Raw genomic sequence first — 19898 nt, 5'->3', positions numbered from 1 at the left:
CTGGAGCCTGTTTCCGATTCTGTGTCTCCCTCTCTCTCTGCCCCTCCCCGTTCATGCTCTGTCTCTCTCTGTCCCAAAAATAAATAAATGTTGAAAAAAAATTTAAAAAAAAAAAGCCTGATCTTTAATGGTTTCATAACATTCCAGAGTGTACATATATGGTTCATGTCACCATATCTCTCTTGAACATTTTTGGTCCCCTCTCTAGCTTTCAGCATCAAAAGTAACACCGTCATGAACATCCCAGCACATAATTTTTGGTGGGATGTCTGACTAGTTCTTTAGTTCCCCCAAAATAAAACATATTAGGTCAAAGGTTGGGAGCCATTTTAAAACCATTGATTGGTCTGGAAGAAATTGCCTCCTAGAAATATTGGACCATTTTGCATTCCCATCAGTGAAACATGAATCTGTTGATCTTACCTCCAGTGTTTTATGCAATTTAAAGATTTTTATTTCTCCTTTTAATGATTGGGTTTCAAACTGAGGGTTGATGGGGGGTGGGGGCCCAGGGGTGCAGGGAAAATGGGTGATGGGCACTGAGGAGGGCACTTGTTGGGATGAGCACTGGGTGTTGTATGTGAGCGATGAATCATGGGAATCTACTCCCAAAGCCAAGACTACACTGTATACACTGTATGTTAGCTAACTTGACAATAAATTATATTAAAAAAATAATAAAATAACATTGATTTTTAAGAAAAAAAAATAAAGATTGGGTCTTGAAATAGCTCTTTAATAAGAAACATTTGGGCTTACAAATAAGAGACAGAAAAAAGAAACAGGGATTAAGGGGGGGGCAACCAAGCATGCAGTTGTTGAAAATATATTAAAATTCAAACCACGGCCTCTAGTATGGAGGAAACAGCTGCAATCTTTTTCGTTTTAAACATACATGGTGGGTTCTCCTTTTAATTCTTTTTTTCCCCAATTTAAATGCTGGATGGTTGTCAGTGTGTTGCTGGGAGGGAAGAAAAAATGTGAACTTCCCTGTTGCGAAGGTTATGAGAACGTGTGTGTGTGCGTGTGTGTGCGCCCACAAGTCTGTTAGATTGTTCTGAATATTTCGCCTCGAGAATAGTCAAACAACCACTCAATTGCTGGGCTTCTGTTAGCAGTAGCTAGACATGCTGTACCTCAAATAGAGAAGCAGACTGATCACTGTCACAAGGGCTGCTCTCTGGGAAAACCAGCCGAGAGCCAGCTTTTATCTCTCTGAACCCACTCCCTCCAGATTACAGTATAAATCATGGCAAGGGGCAGCTGGGTGGCTCAGTTGGTTAAGCTTCTGACTCTTGATTTTGGCTCAGGTCATGATCTCACAGTGCATTGAGTTTGAGCCCCGCATCGGGCTCTGCACTGACAGCACGGAGGCTGCTTGGGATTCTCTCTCTCTCTGCCCCTCCCTTGCTCACATGCACACACGCGCGCTCTCTCTCTCTCTCTCTCTCTCTCTCTCTCTCTCTCTCTCTCTCAAAAAAAAAAATTGTGGCAAGAAATAAGAGTCTGAAGGAGTGACAAGTTCTGGGGTTAGTCATTTGCATTGTTAATAATCTCAGAGTAGATCCAAGCCATGCAGACCAGACCAGATGTGACACACGGCTGTCTCCCAGGGAAGGGTGCTGGAGGCTCAGTGGCCCCCAGTACTCACTCATTACTCTTTTTTTTTAATTTTTTTCAACGTTTTTTATTTATTTTTGGGACAGAGAGAGACAGAGCATGAACGGGGGAGGGGCAGAGAGACAGGGAGACACAGAATCGGAAACAGGCTCCAGGCTCTGAGCCATCAGCCCAGAGCCCGATGCGGGGCTCGAACTCACGGACCGTGAGATCGTGACCTGGCTGAAGTCGGACGCTTAACCGACTGCGCCACCCAGGCGCCTCGACTCGCTCATTACTCTTACCCTGTGTATCCTTGGCATTATCTTTGTTGCACTTCCAAGACTGGAAGTGTGAACCCTCCAACCACTAAGCGTTAGCTGGTGCTTGTGCCTGGAGCCTGGGCCCTTTCCCGGAGGAGCGGTCTGCCAGTGTTTCATGTCTCGGGGGTTGGAACTAGCTCACGTGATTAAGGAGTCTGCGCACTCCCATGATCCGCATCTGCGTGCTGGATACCCAGGAAAGCCGGTGGTGCGATTCAGGTCGAGTCTAAGGGCCTGATGGGAGCTGATGGTGTAACTCCCTCTTCAAGGGCAGAAGGTGAGATGAGATGCCCCAGCTCATGCAGGGAGGCAGGGAAAAGAGGGGTGAATGCTTCCTTCCTCCACCTTCGGTTCTCTTCAGGCCCCGGATGGATTGGATGAAGCCCACTCACACCTGCTTGCCTGACTTCACCCATTCAAAGGCCAGTCTCATTTGCAGACGCCCTCACAGACACATCCCGCAGCAACGTGTAATCAGGGCACCTCAAGACCTAGTCAGGTTGACGCACACTTGTAGCCATCACAGTGACTGTGGGAAGCTGCTATAAAGATTAGGAAGAGAGGTTTCCCTTCTGTGTCCCACAAAACAGAGGCCTCATAGCCTGCAGGACTGAACAGTTTCTACGTAACCTGAGTCACCTAAGCCCCGAGGATTTTCTGGCATCTGAGCCCACATCGGTAGGAATATCAGGAACTCTACCAGGAAGCAGGTAGAGCCAATCCTTGGAGGGTCAGAAAGCTCATAGGAATCGAATAAATTGCATTCTGGAAGGGGAGCCCCATTTCCTGGAGGACTTTCTGCGGTGATGGGCACGTTGTCTCCACACTGGCTAGTCTGGTAGCCGCTCGTCACGTGCGGCTGTTGAGTACCTAAAATGTGGCTGGTGCATCTGAGCAGCTGAATCCTTGATTTTATTTCATCTTGATTAATTTTAATAGAAACGGTCACCCGTGGCTGTTGGCTGCCACGTTGGGTAGCACAGAGGTTACAAACAATGAAAAAAGCTTTTTAGTTTTATGCCTAACCACGTTGAAAGCCCGAATCCTGTATTCAGAAAACTTTCAACTTATCCAGCCGCAAGGAAGTAAGGTGTTGCCGTCTATTCAAAAAAGAAGAACCAGGGGAACAGGACTGAAATAGAACGGCTGAGTCTGAGGCACATCACGGGTGGAGAGACGGTCATGAGTTTGTTTGAAATGCAGCCGGGTCTGCGTCACTGTCTGCGCTTTGCTGGGGCATTTATTCCCTTCCTTCCTGGTTTTAAAGCAGTTATTTTGGTGGTTCAGTGCTTTCGTGTTCAATAGACTTGATTTTTCACACAGCTGGGTTATCTCGGGCATGAAAGCTCTCTGCTTAATCTTCTCGATTTCTCCCTGTTCATCCCAGCTGCACAGATGTGAGCGTGACGTTTTCATCTTTCTCTCCAGGCGCTGATCAAGTATGACAGCTTCTGTGATGTGCCCACACAGACAAATATAAAAATGCAACTTTATGAAGGAAAAAGAAGGCCCCGTAAAAGGAACCCAAAGGCCCCAGATGTGGCTTATCTTCCCTGTTCCTTGGCCAAGTGGGGCCTCGTTGACTCATTTTACGGTTTGGGGGGAAAAGGTTGAACCCTGACTCTGGCAGCTCATCTTGTTGTAAGATCATTTAGCATTTCCACTCTTACCTGAAGCCTCAGTTTCCTAATGAGTCGTTATTTCCGGATGGACTTGGTGATGTCTTCCCAGGAACCTCCGTTTCCTCTTTCCAGTAATTTTTCAAAGCAAAGGCACCTGGTTACATGAGAAAGTTGACTGTCTAAAGTGTAACACTCGCTTCCCCATTGCCAACAAGAGATTTTCCATCCACTTCTCCTCCCGGTAAATGCAAAGACAGAAGAGAGGGGAAAATTGCAAAGGTTTCTAACGATGGTGGAACAGAGCCAAATGGCAAGTTGATACACCAGGCATGTGACGCCTGTGGGAAGCCCTTACTGGTTCACAATCCGAATGATCAAGACTGTAAGGAAATAGAAGTAAATGAGCTGAGTTAATATCTGTTCTTTATGTGACTGAAGAGTGGAAGGGACCACTTGGTGGTGTTGCTGTTGATTCACTAACACCATCGCTTCTAGGATCTAGATTCTTTCCGGAATCTAGTGTTATCTTGAGTCAGATGTTTAGTGGGTGCCCCCTGTTGTGCGTGTGATTCTGCAAAAACATTCTGTGCCAACCGCGGGAACACAGGCCTGTGTACTATGATTAGGCTCCTTTTAGGAGAGCCCATCCCTACCAGATTTTGAGACAGAAAATGAGAAAATAATGATGTCACTTGCCAGCTTCTTTTACACGACGTCACATATTCAAACACCTGGTTGTTCGATTCGTTTTAAAAATGTTTACGTGCCGCAGCACAAACTTAAATTTTTAAAAAGGGAGGAAATGGCGTTAAAAAGAAAGCAAGGGACGTGACGCCTGGGTGGTTCAGTCAGTTCAGCGGCTGACTCTTGGTTTCAGCTCAGGTCGTGATCTCATGGAGATCTTGAGTTGGAGCCCTGCCTTCAGCATGGAGCCCGCTTGGGATTCTCTCTCTCCCTCTCTCTCTCTCTCTCTCTCTCTCTCTCTGCCCCTCCCCTGCTCACTCTCTCTCAAATAAATAAACTTTAAAAAATTTAAAAAAAAAAAGGAAAGCAAGGGAGGTGACATGGGAATGTTTAGCATGCCACCACCCTTCCACAGGCCACGGAAGTATCAGGCCCAGATTTGGCTCTAAACTATCCAGTGGCCACTGCAAAGGGAGACATACCCGGTCATAAGCTGCACAGTGAGTGTATGGTCAGAACCCACCCGGTGCTTGGGAAGAGGACAGCTGTCATCACACAGACACATCAGAGCCCATTCCTCTGCCTTCGCGCATCCGAGGGGCACCACCGCCCTCTGCTTCCTCACCAAAGTCAGGCCCTGGACCGCCACGAAGTCCACTCCCGGCTGTCCGCTCCCGCCCACCACTGCCTTGTGTCCAGCCACTGACCTGGTTTCCAGAGTCCAGTGGCTCCCCCTGGATTTCAAAAACAGCAGGTCCCCCTACGCGGAGCAGTTAGGGTGAGGTGTCGGGAAACAAGCCTGTTGCAGTAATGCCCTGTGACACCCGTGTGGAGAGAATCGCAGCTCTGGGGGCAGGTGGGTCTTGATCAGGGGCCTCCTCGTTTCTCAGGGTGGTTTCAGGAGCAGCTGAAGAGAAAAACGGCAGCTTCCTCGCTTTGGTGAGAAGCTTCCCTCCTCTAGGACCACACTTTTTGCTGGACATTATGATAAATAAAAAAAACTTTTTAAAGGCTTATTCATTTTTCAGAGACAGAGACAGAGCAAGAGCAGGGGAGGGGTAAAGGGAGGCAGACACAGGATCCGAAGCAGGCTCCAGGCTCTGAGCTGTCAGCACAGAGCCCGCTGCGGGGCTTGGACCCCCGACCCGTGAGATCATGACAGAGTCAGATGCTTAACCGAATGGGCCATCCAGGCGCCCCAAAAAATAAATTTTAAGGGAGTGGAAATGAAAGGTAATCGAAGGGTGGGCGCGATGAGGATGACTCAAACTGTCAGCCTCTGAGATGCCTGTACGATTTCCTCCCCCAAGCCCAATCCCAAAGCCTTCCCTCCAGAAGAAAATGTGCTTTTCATATGCTAATAAATATATCAGTCCTGGTCCACTCAGAGGACAGAACCCAGGCCACTTATTCTACCAGTGAGAATTTGATATAAAGAATTAACTGGGTAGCTCAGAGGGCAAAGAGGGGAAATCGAGAGATCGAAGAGGACACAGTTACCTCTCCCTGGGCAGAGGAGCTGGGATCACTGAGTCTGAGAAGGTTGGAGGCAGAGCCCTATGGAGCTGAAACTTAGACCTCTAAGCGGGGGGGCCCTGTGGTGCCAGGACATCTGGGCGCCAGGACCTCCATCTCTGTGGAGCGGGCACTGGTGTCTCTGGGCTTGTCATCACAAGGCTCCTTCCGCCGGTGCTGGAAGGCCTGGAAAGCAGATTCAGCTACTCCTGTTGTTGGACCCAAACGCTGTGGCAGGTGGACCCAGCCGGGCTGCAGTGATGTACACAGGACAAGAGGCAGACGGTAAGAAATGAGTCCTTCTCCCCCTCCCCCTTTGCAGGTTTTCTCTGGTGGCTGCTGCCCTCAGAGCCCCACAGAGAAGTGGAGGGCCAGGCTGAACTGGGAACTAGCCCAAGCAACAGGAAGAAGTGTCTGGAAGGGTGGGTTTGAAACTGAGAAACAAGAGGTTAATTACTGGCCTGGTGAATCGTACAGATTTTGAGGGGTCGGTCTGTGGTTCTGAGAGGGGACTTACATTGCAGACTGGTCAGCACTGAGTGATTCCTTTCCACCAGGATCAATCCCCTGGAAATCTCTCTGTCCTTCCACCAGTCCTTCTCCCTGACCCCTTCTTTTTAGAGCGAGCCGCACCGAGTTACCTGCTCTCAGATCTTACCTCCCCCTCACCATTGCTCTGTAAATAAAAATGATCATTGGGGTGCCTGGGTGGCTCAGTCGGTTGAGCGTCTGACTTTAGCTCAGGTCATGATCTCGCGGTTTGTGAGTTTGAGCCCCAGGTCGGGCTCTGTGCTGACAGCTCAGAGCCTGGAGCCTGCTTCCAACTATGTCTCCCCTCTCTCTCTGCCCCTCCCCTGCTCATGCTCTGGCTCTGTCTCAAAATTAAATAAAACATTAAAAAAATTTTTTTTTAAATGATCATTCTCTTGGGGCGCCCGGGTGGCTCAGTCGGTTAAGTATCCGACTTCAGCCCAGGTCATGATCTCGCGGTTTGTGAGTTCTAGCCTCACGTCGGGCTCTGTGCTGACAGCTCAGAGCCTGGAGCCTGCTTCCGATTCTGTGTCTCCCTCTCTGTTCCTCCCCCACTCATGCTCGCTCGCTCGCTCTCTCAGAAATAAATAAACATTAAAAAAAATTTTTTTAAGTGATCATTCTCTCCCCTAGAAGGCGGAAGAAGTTTACACAATATATTTTTTCTGCCAAAAATAGTGTCTTTTCTTCACATCATTGAAAGATAATAAAGAGTGAAAAGTTAAGGTTAAAATTTTAAAAATTGGAATCAGATAAGAGTAAATTAAAAGAAACGAGACTACAAGAATAGAGAATTGTCTGAAATAAGAAAATTAGTGAAATAAGCCAGACAAGCACAAATACTGGGTGGTCTCATTTACATGTGGGAGTAAAAAAAAGAAAAACACATAGGAGTCAAACTCAGAGAAACAGAGTAGAAAAGTGGTTGCCAGGGGGTGGGGGAGATAGAAGGAGTAAAAGGGGACACAGCCTTTCTGCTGTAAGATGAATAAGGTCTTGAGGAGCCCGTGTAAAGCAGGGTGACTGTCATTGGTAAGACTAGGTTAGGGGCACCCGGGTAGTTCAGTCGGTCAAGCATCTTGATTTCGGCTCAGGTCACGATCTCATTGTTCGTGAGTTCGAGCCCCTCATCGGGCTCTCTGCTGTCAGCATGGAGCCCACTTCGGGTCTGCTGTCCCCCTCTCTCTCTGTTCCTTCCTCATTCATATTCTCTCTCTCTCTCTCTCTCTCTCTCTCAAAAATAAGCTAAAAAAATAGTTTGGGACTATTTGTTTGTCAAAGCTTGTGTACCCGATATGCTCATTTTCTATGGTTAGTAAACTATAGACACTCAGATGTTAGCATGAAGTCGGCATTTAGTTTACACGTATTACAAATACCTTTAAAACAGTACCATGGCCCTAGACAGGTATGGGCCCTGGGGGGCACCCCTACTTTCTCTCTTCTACTCAGCATCACTTGCTGCTTCTCTCACTGCAAAATAGTAAAAATATAAAAATAAAGCAATGTAATGCTATAAACTAATAATAATATAAACCTTGCCATAACTAGGCTGTGTATCCTACTTGCCCTGAATAGTGTTGGTTTATCTTTTGCTCCATTATTATAGTGTCTCCTTTCGCCCTTAAAAATTATAACACAATAGCCATAACACAACAAATGGGGTCCCAATTTGTCCATTGTATAAAATACGAGGTTCCTTAGTTGTGAGGTTAACGAATTGAACAAGGGAGCGGCCAGACGGCAGGGAGCTTCTGAGTTGGGCTCTTGGGCCCAGTCTTGTTGTGGCGCCACCTGGTGGCAGGTTTCTGAATTGACTTAAATGTCCAGGGGGACCATTCTGGGTCTTGCCTCAGGCTGAGACCATTAATGACAGTAGCAGCCATGCTAGGATCCTCCCATTAGTTGGTTTCCAAGTAATGGCGACTGGGCTGGCAAACTGCTGAGATCGCATCAACTCACCCTCCACAGGGTTACCTGCCTTTGCTGTCTGGCCTTGTCGTCCCTCGACATCATGCCTCCCCTAGACAAGAACGTTGCCCACCCCATTTAGGCAATTAGAGCTGGACACGGAGGATGGGGGCGAATTGCCTCCCACTTGGTATTTGAATTCAAGTTATCATAGTTAGCACTGCTAATCGCAATAATAGTTCACATGTGTTGAGAGATTTCTCTGGGTCGGCAATTTACATTAAGAAAGGCATTTCTCATCAAACACCAAATAAAGACAAGCAGAAGTCACTGTAGGCTCTACTGTGCCACATATCTGCCAACTCCACTGAGGTCAATGTCTCTACGTTATCTATGATGTATTTTATGAGATATTATTTTGGTTTGCACATGATTTCCTTTTGTTCTTTTATAAAAATAGAGCCTTCAGATTTTGGGTTAAATTGAATTTTAGCTTTTGATTCAAAACTTCCACGTTTGTCATGTGCCCCAGAGCACAAAATAGGTGCATTTTAGTGTTTGACAACTTATCTAGAACTCTGAAAGTTTGGGCTATTGGGTCCATGGCTGAAGGCCAGTCTGGTAAGTGACTCTGGGATCAGTTCTTGGAGGGTAGGTCATATTTGAGTAGGTCAAGTCTGAGTTGATGTTAATTTCTGGTTGACCCCAGAATCTCAGTTGACCCCAGTTTCCCCGGTTTCTACTAATGAGATCCCTGCCATATTTCCCTCAGGTTTGTGCATGTGCCTCGTGTGTGTGTGTGTGTGTGTGTGTGTGTGTGTGTGTATGTGTGTATGTGTGTGTACACATGCGGGTGCATATGCTCGCTCGTCGGCATGCTGGAAGGGTTTTAACATTAGAGTCAGAACATGTTTTTGCATTTCTGCCATTTTGATTGACTTGTATTCCTTGGGAAAGTCTTCATTGAATCTCTGCCTCTCTACTGATCTTTCACACAAAGCTAATAAAGAGACAAAGTAGCTGCTCCCTGATTATGCTGAATGAAAAATTTTGGTGTTGCAAAGTGGAAAATAACAACTTGGTTCCGATTCTTGGTTTGTATGTGTTGAATGTGGGCACCAGAACCTATGACAGTGCAGACGATGGCCGCCTTCCTCTGGGTCACTTGTCCTGGGCTGTACATGTGTTAGAGGGTGTACCTAATCCCAGGAGCTGCTACTTTATTTTTATAATTGGATACACCCTCGGAAAATACTACCAGCTCCCTCCCTGGCAGTTGTGTAAGGAATTGACTGGCCCCAGCTTGAATCTGCCTGCAACAGAGGAACCCCTGGAGATCGCGCGGCCGGAAGAGTCAGACTCCATGTTTAAAACTGAGCAAGTTTATTTATTACCTGAGGAGAGACCAGAATAAATGGGGAACCTTAGGGAAATAATTTTTACAGGTAGTTTTCAGTCTGTAACTGCAGCCCTGAGCCCCTCTGCTATTTACTGATGGTAACTGATTTTTTATGCAAGGGAGCACAGGGGAGACGTTTTACTTTTGTGAGAAAGATTTACTATCTCACAAAGAGAGGCTTCTCTCCTAGGTATGTTTTTCTTTTCAAATCTCACTGAAATGCTGGGCCAGATTTTGAAGATTTGGTTTCCTGGTCTTGCTCTGTTTCTAATTTACTGGATTATAATAGGCAATATCCTTAACCCCTCTGGGTTTTTCCACTCAGGCAAAAATAAAAATTAGGACATCTAGCCTACATAAAAAGGGATGTCAAGGGAGTATGGTAGATTATTTTTGATGTTTGGAAGAAATAAATAACAGATACTACTAATAATTCTCATTGCTCTATTTAAACCTGCCCTGAGAATAAGAATTGCTATTTCACTCTTAGAGAATGAAGGAAAAATAAAACTAAGCAGAGAGACGGCTGTTTGATGCTTTGGAAGCATCTAAAGAAGAGATGGGATACTCCTCTTCAAAACCAGATATGGTTGGGGCACCTGAGTGTTGTCTTAGCTGTTGAAGTGTCAGACTCTTGATTTTGGCTCCGGCCGTGATCTCATGGCCGTGAGATCGAGCCCCACGTTGGGTTCTGTGCTCACAGTGTGGAGGCTGCTTGAGATTCTCTATCTCCACCCCCTCCTCGCTCCTCCCCAGTTGGCACACCTGTGCACTCTCACTCAGAAAATAAAAATTAAAAAAGAAAAGAAATAAAAAGTTCCTACAAGTAAGAACCCTCCTTGTTTTTTTTCCACCATCCCTCCCACATTGCCCAGCCCAACTCTGTGGGGAGAAAAAGAGCTCAATATGTGGTTGATGAATGAATGAAGAAGGGTAGAGATGGATGAAACACTGAAGAAACAAGTGGATATTAGGAAATCATCTCCGTGCTTTGTTATTTGTTTGTTTTGTCATAGAATTTTTCATGGTAGGAAATTTGGAAAAGGGAGATAAACGTGAAAATGACAATCATAATCACAGAGGATCCCATTGTAAATATTTTGGCACATTTCCTTCTGTTTTTCAGACACATATGGAGAGAGACACATACACTCATACACAGACACACACAAACACACACATATGTGTTTGTATATAAATCTATAGCATCATTTTTATAACTTGACATCATAGTATGCAGTTGTGATTAACTGTTTCTTCCGTGAATAGCCTATCGTGAACACTGACTCAGATAAAATGTTGTTTAAAAGTTGATTGCGTGGACCTTGATAGAATTACATTTTCTTACAGATTGGACATTTAAATGTTCACTGTGAAAATAATTTCATGATAATTTCTTTGAATATAAATATTTATGCTATCTTGGGCGACTTTCTCAGGGTAATTTCTATACATCAAAGGCAAGGTCATTCTTGAAGCTTTGGTTGACTTTGCGACACATTCATTGACCTCTTGTATTTCTCTTTTTACCTACTCGTGGTCTCTGCTTACAGGTGCCTGTGTTCCTGGAGGAGATGAAACCTGCCACTCTTTTTTTTTCTTAATTTTTTTTTTATGTTTATTTTTGACACAGAGAGAGAGAGAGCACGACACGGAGGGGCAAAGAGAGAGGGAGACACAGGATCCAAAGCAGGCTCCAGGCTCTGAGCTGTCAGCACACAACCCGACGCGGGGCTTGTACTCACAGACCATGAGATCATGACCTGAGCCGAAGTCAGACACTCAACCGACTGAGCCACCCAGGCGCCCCAAAACCTGTCACTCTTGTCAGGAAGCACACATAGCCGGTTCTGTCCCCCGGATACCTGCTAGGGGATAGAATGGGTCAGAGAGCAGCTTGAGAAATCTACATAAGATTTTCCGGGGTTCTCAATATTTTCCAGCTTAAATGTGGCTGTTGGTGCAGTCTTGTTGAGAATAATTGGGGGGTTCCTCAAAAAGTGAAGCGTAGAATTACCCTATGACCCTGCAATTCCACGCTCCGATATATACGCCCCAAAACTGAAAACAGGTATTCCAACAAATATATACACATGCATATTTATAGCAGCACTGTTTACCGTAGTCAAAAGCCAGAAACAACTCACATGTCAACTGCTGATTGGATAAACAAATTATGGTATATACATATCATGGATACCATTCATAAAAATGAATAGAGTGCCGATGCATGCTGCAATGTGGATGAACATCAAAAACATTTTGTGGGGCGCCTGGGTGGCTCAGTCGGTTAAGCGACTGGCTCTTGATTTCAGCTCAGGTCATGATCTCACAGTTTTTGAGACTGAGCCCCGCATTGGGCTCTGGACTGACAGTGCAGAGCCTGCTTAGGATTCTTTCTCTTTCTCTCTCTGCCTCTCCCTTATTCATGCACATGCTCGCTCACTTGCTCTCTCTCTCTCTCTCTCTCTCTCTCTTTCAAAATAAATAAGCCTAAAAAAATAAAGATTGCTTTAAAAAATTTTTGTTATGACAAAGAAGCTAGATGGAAAAGGGTCACATGTCACATGGTCCCATTTATATGAAATGCCAGAATGAGTGACCTTTTCGAGACAGAACGTAGGATTGTACTTGCCAGGGGCTAGAGGTATAGGGGAGCAGCTGCTTACTGGGTACAACATTTCCTTTTTTTTATTTTAATGGTTAGGAATCCCCTTTTTCTTTATGTCTAGGCTTAAAGGAAAAGAAATTAATAAGCACTGATGAGGTCACAACTGTTATGCTGTGTTTTCCCGTGACTGTAATTTTTCAATATAGGCCTTGTTTTTTTATTGAGATATAATTGACGTATAACATTATGTTAGTTTCGGGTATGCAACGTAACAATTCGATATTTTTATGTATTACAAAATGATCACAATCAGTTCAGTTAACATCCCTCCCATGTAGTTACAACCTTTTTTCTCTTGGGATGAGAACCTTGAAGAGCTACTCTCTTAGCCACTTTCGAATATGCCGTGCGGTTTTATTGACCATGGTCACCACACTGTACATGACATCCTCATGACTTACTTATTTTATAGCTGGAAGTTAGTGCCTTTGACCCTTTTCATCCGTTTCACTCACCTCTCCCCCCTCCCCCACCCCCCAACTCTAGCAGCCACCAATCTGTTCTCTGTATCTGTGAGTTTGGCTTTATTTATTTGTTTGTTTAGATTCCACGTAGAAGTAAGATCCTGCGGTATTTATCTTTCTCCGTCTGACTTATTTCACTTAACATAATGCCCTCTAGGTCCACCCGTGTTGTCGCAAACAGAAAGATACCGTGTTTTCTGTACCCCTTCGTCCACCGATGGACACTTAGCTTGTTCCCGTGGTGTCTCGGCTATTAGAAATGAGGCTGCAGTGAATACGGGAGGGCAGATCCCTTTTCAAGTTAGTGTTTTCATTTTCCTTGGATACATATCCATAAGTGGAATTGCTACAGCACATGGTGTTTCTATTTTTAATTTGGTGAGGAACCTCCATACTGTTTTCCACGGTTAGTCGCCCTCATTTACATTCCCACCAGTGCACGAGGGTTTCTCTTTTTCCCAATTCTTGCCTTGCTATTTCTTGTCTTTTTAATAACAGCCATTCTAGTAGGTAGGAGGTGACATCTCATTGTGGCTTTGATTTGCATTTTTGTGCTGATTAGTGATGTTGAGCACCTTTTCACGTATGTGTTGGCCATTTGTGCGTCTTCCTTGGGAACAATGTCTACTTCGATCCTCTGCCCATTTCTTAATCAATTTTTGTTATTGAGTTGCACCATTTTCTTTTATGGTGACGACAGTTTTGGAACTAGAGAACAGTGGTGACTGCACAACATTATGAATGTACGAAACGTCACTGAACTATTCCCTTTAAAATGGTTCATTTTATGTTATGTGAATTTCACCTCAATAAGAAGAAGAAAATCTAAATGGCGAGATGCGGCATTATGCACATACCTAAATGATCCTGGATCAGTCTAACAGCAAACTGTGAGGTTGGGGCACGTGGCAGGGGTGGAGGTGAGGGTTGAGCAGGAGGATGGACTCGTGTGTGAAATGGGAGTAATCGTTCCTTTGTGAATAATGGGAGAGGATGTTTGTAAAGGTCCGTATCCTGAAAGTAATTTTCTTCCTGTAAAAATTCAGGGTCTTCAGTGTTTCCCCTTACCCACCCAACACACACACACACACACACACACACACACACACACACACACACCACACACGCACACATGTCTTTGCATGACCAGAGAGAGCAGGAGCCTTCCCTGGGCATCAGCAGGCAGCAGCAGATGATTTTACAGAGTGCATGATGGAGGGCATGAACTTCCCCGGGGTCTGTACATGTTTGTGCTTTACCAACGTGTACAGCTAGTCATATAAATCTAACTCATAAAAATTCTATTTCTTAGAGTGTCATCTTCAAGGCGTAGAGGAAGAATGGGAATTTCCATAGCGTGTGCATATCCACCTTTACATGGGGGAAATTTCAGATAAGTATGGGACATGGGCAGGAGCGGACACTCCACGTGTTCAACATCCACAACAGAAAAATTGGGGAACAGAACAAAGAGGCCCCGGAAAGCAGCAATACATTTGCCTCAGTCTCACCAAACTGAGAAATGTGCCAGTGGCTTCGTAAGAGTCTGGGGTTGACAGCAGAACTTCATAGCAATATTTCTGAGCATACATGTTTGTTCAAAAAACTATGCGGGGCGCCTGGGTGGCTCATTTGGTTGAGCGCTGGACTTCGGCTCAGGTCACGATCTCACAGTTCATGAGTTCAAGACCATGTCAGGCTCTGTGCTGATAGCTCAGAGCCTGGAGCCGGCTTCAGATTCTGTGTCTCCTTCTCTCTCTGCCTCTCTCCTGCTCGTGCTCTCTCTCTCTCCCCAATAAATAAATAAACATTAAAAAAAAAACATGAATAGCAATCTAACTATGACTACATCAGTATGTCATTTCACATATGTCTATAGTATATATACATGTATGTGTACTTTTTAGTTTATTGCTTATGTGCTATACTTAAGAAAAATGATTAACAAGGTTTCTATTGTTCATTCCGTGGTATTCAGGGTTTTTTTCCCCATGAATCCTTATGCCTTTATAAAGCCTCAGATTTAAAGAAGCCCTTGAATTATTGCTGACCAGGCAAACTAGATACACAGAGATCTAGGTGACAATTTCTGACGAGCAGTACCCATGCGCAATGGTATCTAAGAAAGAACTATCTTCTATCACTCTTGCCCTGCATAAATTACCCTGTGAGGTCACCCACTCTGTCTTTCACTGTTTGGTCTCTGCCCCTGTCTCTGATTCTGCCTATTTGGAAAATCCCAAACCACATCTCTGGGGAGCCATAAGGTTTTCCCCCACGCATTCTCCTCTTTAACTTATGTGTCAGCATTCTTATAGCACTTCTGGTGTCTGCTACAACATCTTGTCCCATGTCATAGGCCATCTTCTACTTATTATGACTTCTCGTTTCTTCCCTGCCCAACAGATTTGTATGCTTTTTAGAGACTCACCTGGGTCTGGTTCTGCACGCATTCCTATGCGCTCACTCCCTCGTGGTTATGTCAAAGTTGGAACATGATAAGAGACATATGCAAGTTAAATGGCAAGGCACGGTGCCATTTTTGTTTCTTGGGAGTTTGGTGTCTCATTGATAACAGAAGGTCTGCAGACCTGGAACAGTTAAGTAAAAGTATCAGTAAGGGCTCTCTCATTGCCCCACAGCATAGTTATCGATGCAAGGCACATCCCTTGGTGCATTATTCTTGATTGGCTGATTGAGTGACTGAGAGCCAACCTTTCAGGAAAAACCAAGGTAGAGTACAGTCCATTGGTTTGTAGACAATAGAAACATGTTTAAAAATCATCTGAAGCAAGAGCGTGTTCTTCACCAGGTAACGATCACCAGAAATTGTATTCAAACGCCAAACAAAATTAGCCATGGTTGCCCCAGAGTAGAATTTCTGAACACAGTATTTAACTTGACCTAGATATTGACAAGGGCACAGTGCAGTCCTTGAAGTAGGAATCAACAAATCAGGCTGTTACTCTTTCTCTCTTTTTGTGGCATTGCTCTCTGTGCAAATATGTTTAGCTCACATTGCTCCATACACAGCCCTGACAAGTGCAGTGTTTTTTTTTTTTGGGGGGGGGGGGGAAGATTATAGATGTAGTAGTGAATAAATAAATCATCCTCTGGAAGAGTCTGGTGACCCCTGGAAGAAAAAGGTGACTCAAAAATGCTGAAACGCTCTTTCTAGGAATTCATTATGCTTTTAAATTCAGTAACACAATGGCAGAGACGTCAGTTCCTGGAAATTCACAGATGAAAGTCACACCTTGGTAGTGCCACGCTCACCAATGTGCTGGAACTTATCTAATACTGTGGAGAAAACAAGAAGGCATTTCTTTGGAGAGGTTTAAAGAAGGGAAGAAAATAAATAAGTCTAAGAGAGCCTGAAACTCTCTTAAGCAAAGGGGTTCAAAGGAGAAGGCTCTTAACAGAAACCCGAAGGTGTGAAGAGGCTGGTGCTGGGTGAACAAAACAGATGTGGAGGACACTTGTCACACAACAGTGTACTAACTTAACAGCTTTCCTTGAGCAGAATTTGTATTTCCCGACTCTATATTCAGAATTTCCCTTTTTCTTTCTTCTAAGCTAACTAGGTTATAAGAGTCGTCTTTCACGGCCGATTAAGCTCTTTTAACCTCTTTAAACAAGATAAACAATGTATTAGTGAGCATGTGTGTGCATGTAGACACATATATCCAAAATGTGGAGCATACAGAGTTAAACCAAATACTGTTAGCAATTCTCCTAGGGGAAAGTGGAAATGACATACCTACGATTCCAGATCCAGAAAAAGATTTTATACAAAGCCTGGAAAAGTCAGTAAATGGGGATCACCTTGAATGATAAGGGGATGGCAACCTGAGAGATAATCCCCAGGGAAGCAGCCGTGCCCCTCTGGCTGGGACTCAGAACAGTTCATTATTAGCAGCTAAGGCTTAAAGTGTGATCGGTTAAAACCAGTGGGGATTAAGACCTAGATGACGTTTCCACTAGGGACATGAAACATACAACTAGGGAGAGTCTGGTGGAAGAGAAGATAGGCAGCCAATGAGAATATAATTTTAATTATAGAGTCAAGAGAAAATAAGATACACGACTGAAGCGACATCTAGGAAATAATGTGTATAAAGAGCTGCACTCTCTCTTAAGGAGACGGCACATTTCCTAGAAGAAAAAAAAAATTCCCGTCAGTTGAACTGAAAAATCCCATCTAAATATGAAAGCGGGGAATGTATTCTGAAGCTAGAAATACTCATCAGTGTGTTAAATGTCACACATTCTAAAAATATGAGGTAGATTTCAACAGCCCTGTGGTTAAAGGCTGATGATTGGAATTTTGCTTTTATGATGCCATAGCAATTCAGATGGTCCTTAGGTTTCCATAGCAACAGCCTGATGCTACTTTTTGTTCTGTGTAGTCACATGATGCCTCATGTACTGCTGCATAGGAAGCATAGAGAAGCAGTTGGTTGTATTTTCTAATTAGTGACACAGAGACCAGGGGCCACGATGAAGGACTTCCATTCCCATTGGTTCTGAGCCTTACAAACAAGAGCCATCTTGTGACTGTATTTTTCCTGCCAGTTGGCCCTTCTACTTGCCTTGATGAGCCACAGCTCTGTATCAACAGTATTATTGTTTCAGGAATTGCATATCCATCTGGATAAAAGTCCCTTCTCCTACTTGTGATGCCCCATTGTCTTAGAAGTTGCCACCAATATATGAGTGGTGGTCATTAGCCATGAAAAGTATACCATTTTCACCCTAGGGTGAGTGGCAGCCTAGCCTGCAAGAGCCAGGCCACAATAGTGTGTCATGAAAGGCTGTCACTGTAGTGATCTGTCCCTCATTTTTACCATCTATGAAAGCGGAGTGGTGACCAAAGTGATGACTCTTTTCTTACTCAAAAGGTACTATCTATAAAACATTTAGACAAGTTTGGGGGCACTTGAGTGGATCAGTTGGTTGAGTTTCCGACTCTTGATTTTGGCTCAGGTCATGATCCCAGTGTTGTGGGATTGAGCCCCACAATGAGCTCCATACTAAGCATGAAGTCTGCTTAGGATTCTCTCTCTCTCTCTCTCTCTCTCTCTCTCTCTCTCTCTCTCTCTCTCTCTCCCTTTCCTCCTCCTCCTCCTCCTCCTCTTCTTCTTCTTCTTCTTCTTCTTCTCCCTCTCTCTCTCTTTCCTCTTCTTTTGTTTTCTTCTTCTTCTTCTTCTTCTTCTTCTTCTTCTTCTTCTTCTCCCTCTCTCTCTCTTTCCTCTTCTTTTGTTTTCTTCTTCTTCTTCTTCTTCTTCTTCTTCTTCTTCTTCTTCTTCTTCTTCTTCTTCTTCTTTTCTCTCTCTCTCTCTCTCTCCCTCTCCATCCCTTCCCCCTAAAATCAAATTTTAAAAATTTAAACAAGATTTTTCAAACCTGTTTGGAAGGTGTTGTCATGTCAAGAGAACCCCAGCTGCCCTGGGTTTATGTATGAGAAGTATCAAGGTGCTACGTGGCCTCACTTAGAACCAGAGAGAACACCACGAAGCTTGCAAGCATTAAGTAAGACAGATAGAAATCTCTCCGGAGCTCTCATTAAACTTATAAGTGTTTTCTTACTGAGGCCGACTTAAGTTCCCAACATTTGTACTACCATTCTCAGTACTGAGCATCAGGTTAAATCCATCTAAACTAACCTTGATGTTGCTGTTTTTCAGTGGGCATTGGAAATTTATGGGTTCTAGGCCTAAGTGATGACAGCAACATTTGTTATCCTGGCAGAATCAATTCATTCCTTTATATTATTTTTTCTTTATATGGGAGGACATTCATAAAAGAACCAAAAAAATGGTACCTTGTATAAGAAGGTAGCCAATAAATACATGTTCACCTTCCTCCTCTTATCCCTTTCTTCATCTAAAATTCTTGCATTTCTGGAATTTTGCTGCGTGGTGGTTAAAAGGTGAGCCAGTGATGTAAGCATGTTTGGAGCTAAGGACCACATTCTGGTGATGTCACAGTATCATCAATGTGAGGGATTAAGCTCTTACTATCTATGGGACAGGATGCTATACATACTGATGGAAACACAGAGCTCTGATAGCCTGTGCTTGAGGGTTACAATGAGGTGAAGGTTACAAGATAACAATAAAAGGTAAACTAGATGTCCAATAGCCATTACAGAAGGGAAGCGGATTGGATTGAGGAGGAGAAGCTTCTTGTAGGAAGAGGAGTAGATGTGGACTTTGGAAGGAGCATTTAATATTTATGGAGTACTTACAAAGTTGTGGGTATTGGGCTCTTTATCACTTGATATCATTGATTAAAGGGGAAATTCTTGATACGGGAGTAAATGTGGGAAGGTGGGGGGCACCTGGGTGGCTCAGTCCATTAAGTGTCTGACTCTTGATTTAGGCTCAGGTCATCATCTCATGGTTTGTGAGATTGAGCCCTGCACTGGGCTCTGTGCTGACAGTGTAGAGCCTGCTTAGGATTCTCTCTCTCCCTCTCCCTCAACATAAATAAACATTTATAACAATGTGGGAAGGTGGGAATGGTAGCTTCCAAGTGGGAATGATTGAACAATGTGTTTGGCAGGAGGGGGGATAAGTAGGAAAAAGGTGGTGGATGCCTCTGAAAGCCAAATTAAGGAGTTTGGACTTCACTGTCATGTAGTGGGGAGCCATTGTACATTTCTTAGTAGGGACTGCTATGCACGCAATTGTACAGTTTAAGAAAGAAACACTGGCCAAAGCAACCAAGAGACCACTGACACAGCCCAGGCATCAGGCAGTGGGAACTTGGCACATGAGGAGAGGCAGCAGACAAGGATGTGGATAACACTGGCCGTAAGAATTAGTACTGTTGATGACAGTGTTTGGAAAGTCTGGAGAGGGATCTCATTTGGGAGAAAGAAGGTGCTGGGATGTATAAAATTTGAGGGAACTACAAGCATGTGGGGGTATCTTTCCTGGAACGTATTAGACATGAAAACTCGCATTATGGGGTACATATCCCCTCACCTTCCTTGTGGGCAAATGGGGAGCCCATGGCCATACAGCCCATGAGGCCAATGGCACACATCATCCTCCCTCTTCAAGCAATAGAGAGATTGGCCACCACCAGAAGCTACTTTCTGCCTCCTTACTGGGCAGAATCATACCTGGCTTTCATTTTTCAGCCAGTGCCCTAGGGGAGTATGCATCATAT

General features: G+C 44.4%; 1 protein-coding gene and 1 long non-coding RNA gene across 7 annotated transcripts in view; one reads left to right on the top strand and one right to left on the bottom strand.

The window, feature by feature from the left end:
- Window positions 1–19898, top strand: part of FRMD4A (FERM domain containing 4A) — a 659116-nt gene that overhangs the window by 177337 nt on the left and 461881 nt on the right. The window lies entirely within an intron of this gene.
- On the bottom strand, window positions 1766–18656 carry LOC109501327. Of its 2 annotated transcripts, XR_006600309.1 has the most exons (6): window positions 18544–18656; window positions 15151–15310; window positions 7654–7747; window positions 4936–5203; window positions 3593–3698; window positions 1766–3373 (listed from the first exon to the last, which is right to left on the bottom strand). It is a non-coding gene; the product is annotated as an uncharacterized LOC109501327 (long non-coding RNA). The 2 variants fall into 2 exon arrangements; XR_002743661.2 differs by having other exon boundaries at window positions 1766–3698.

This window comes from Felis catus, chromosome B4 (genome assembly GCF_018350175.1).
Source record: "Felis catus isolate Fca126 chromosome B4, F.catus_Fca126_mat1.0, whole genome shotgun sequence".
In the NCBI taxonomy this organism is placed as follows: Eukaryota; Metazoa; Chordata; class Mammalia; order Carnivora; family Felidae; genus Felis; species Felis catus.
Note: the sequence above shows the minus strand (reverse complement) of the source record. Positions and strands in the feature narration are given on the sequence as shown.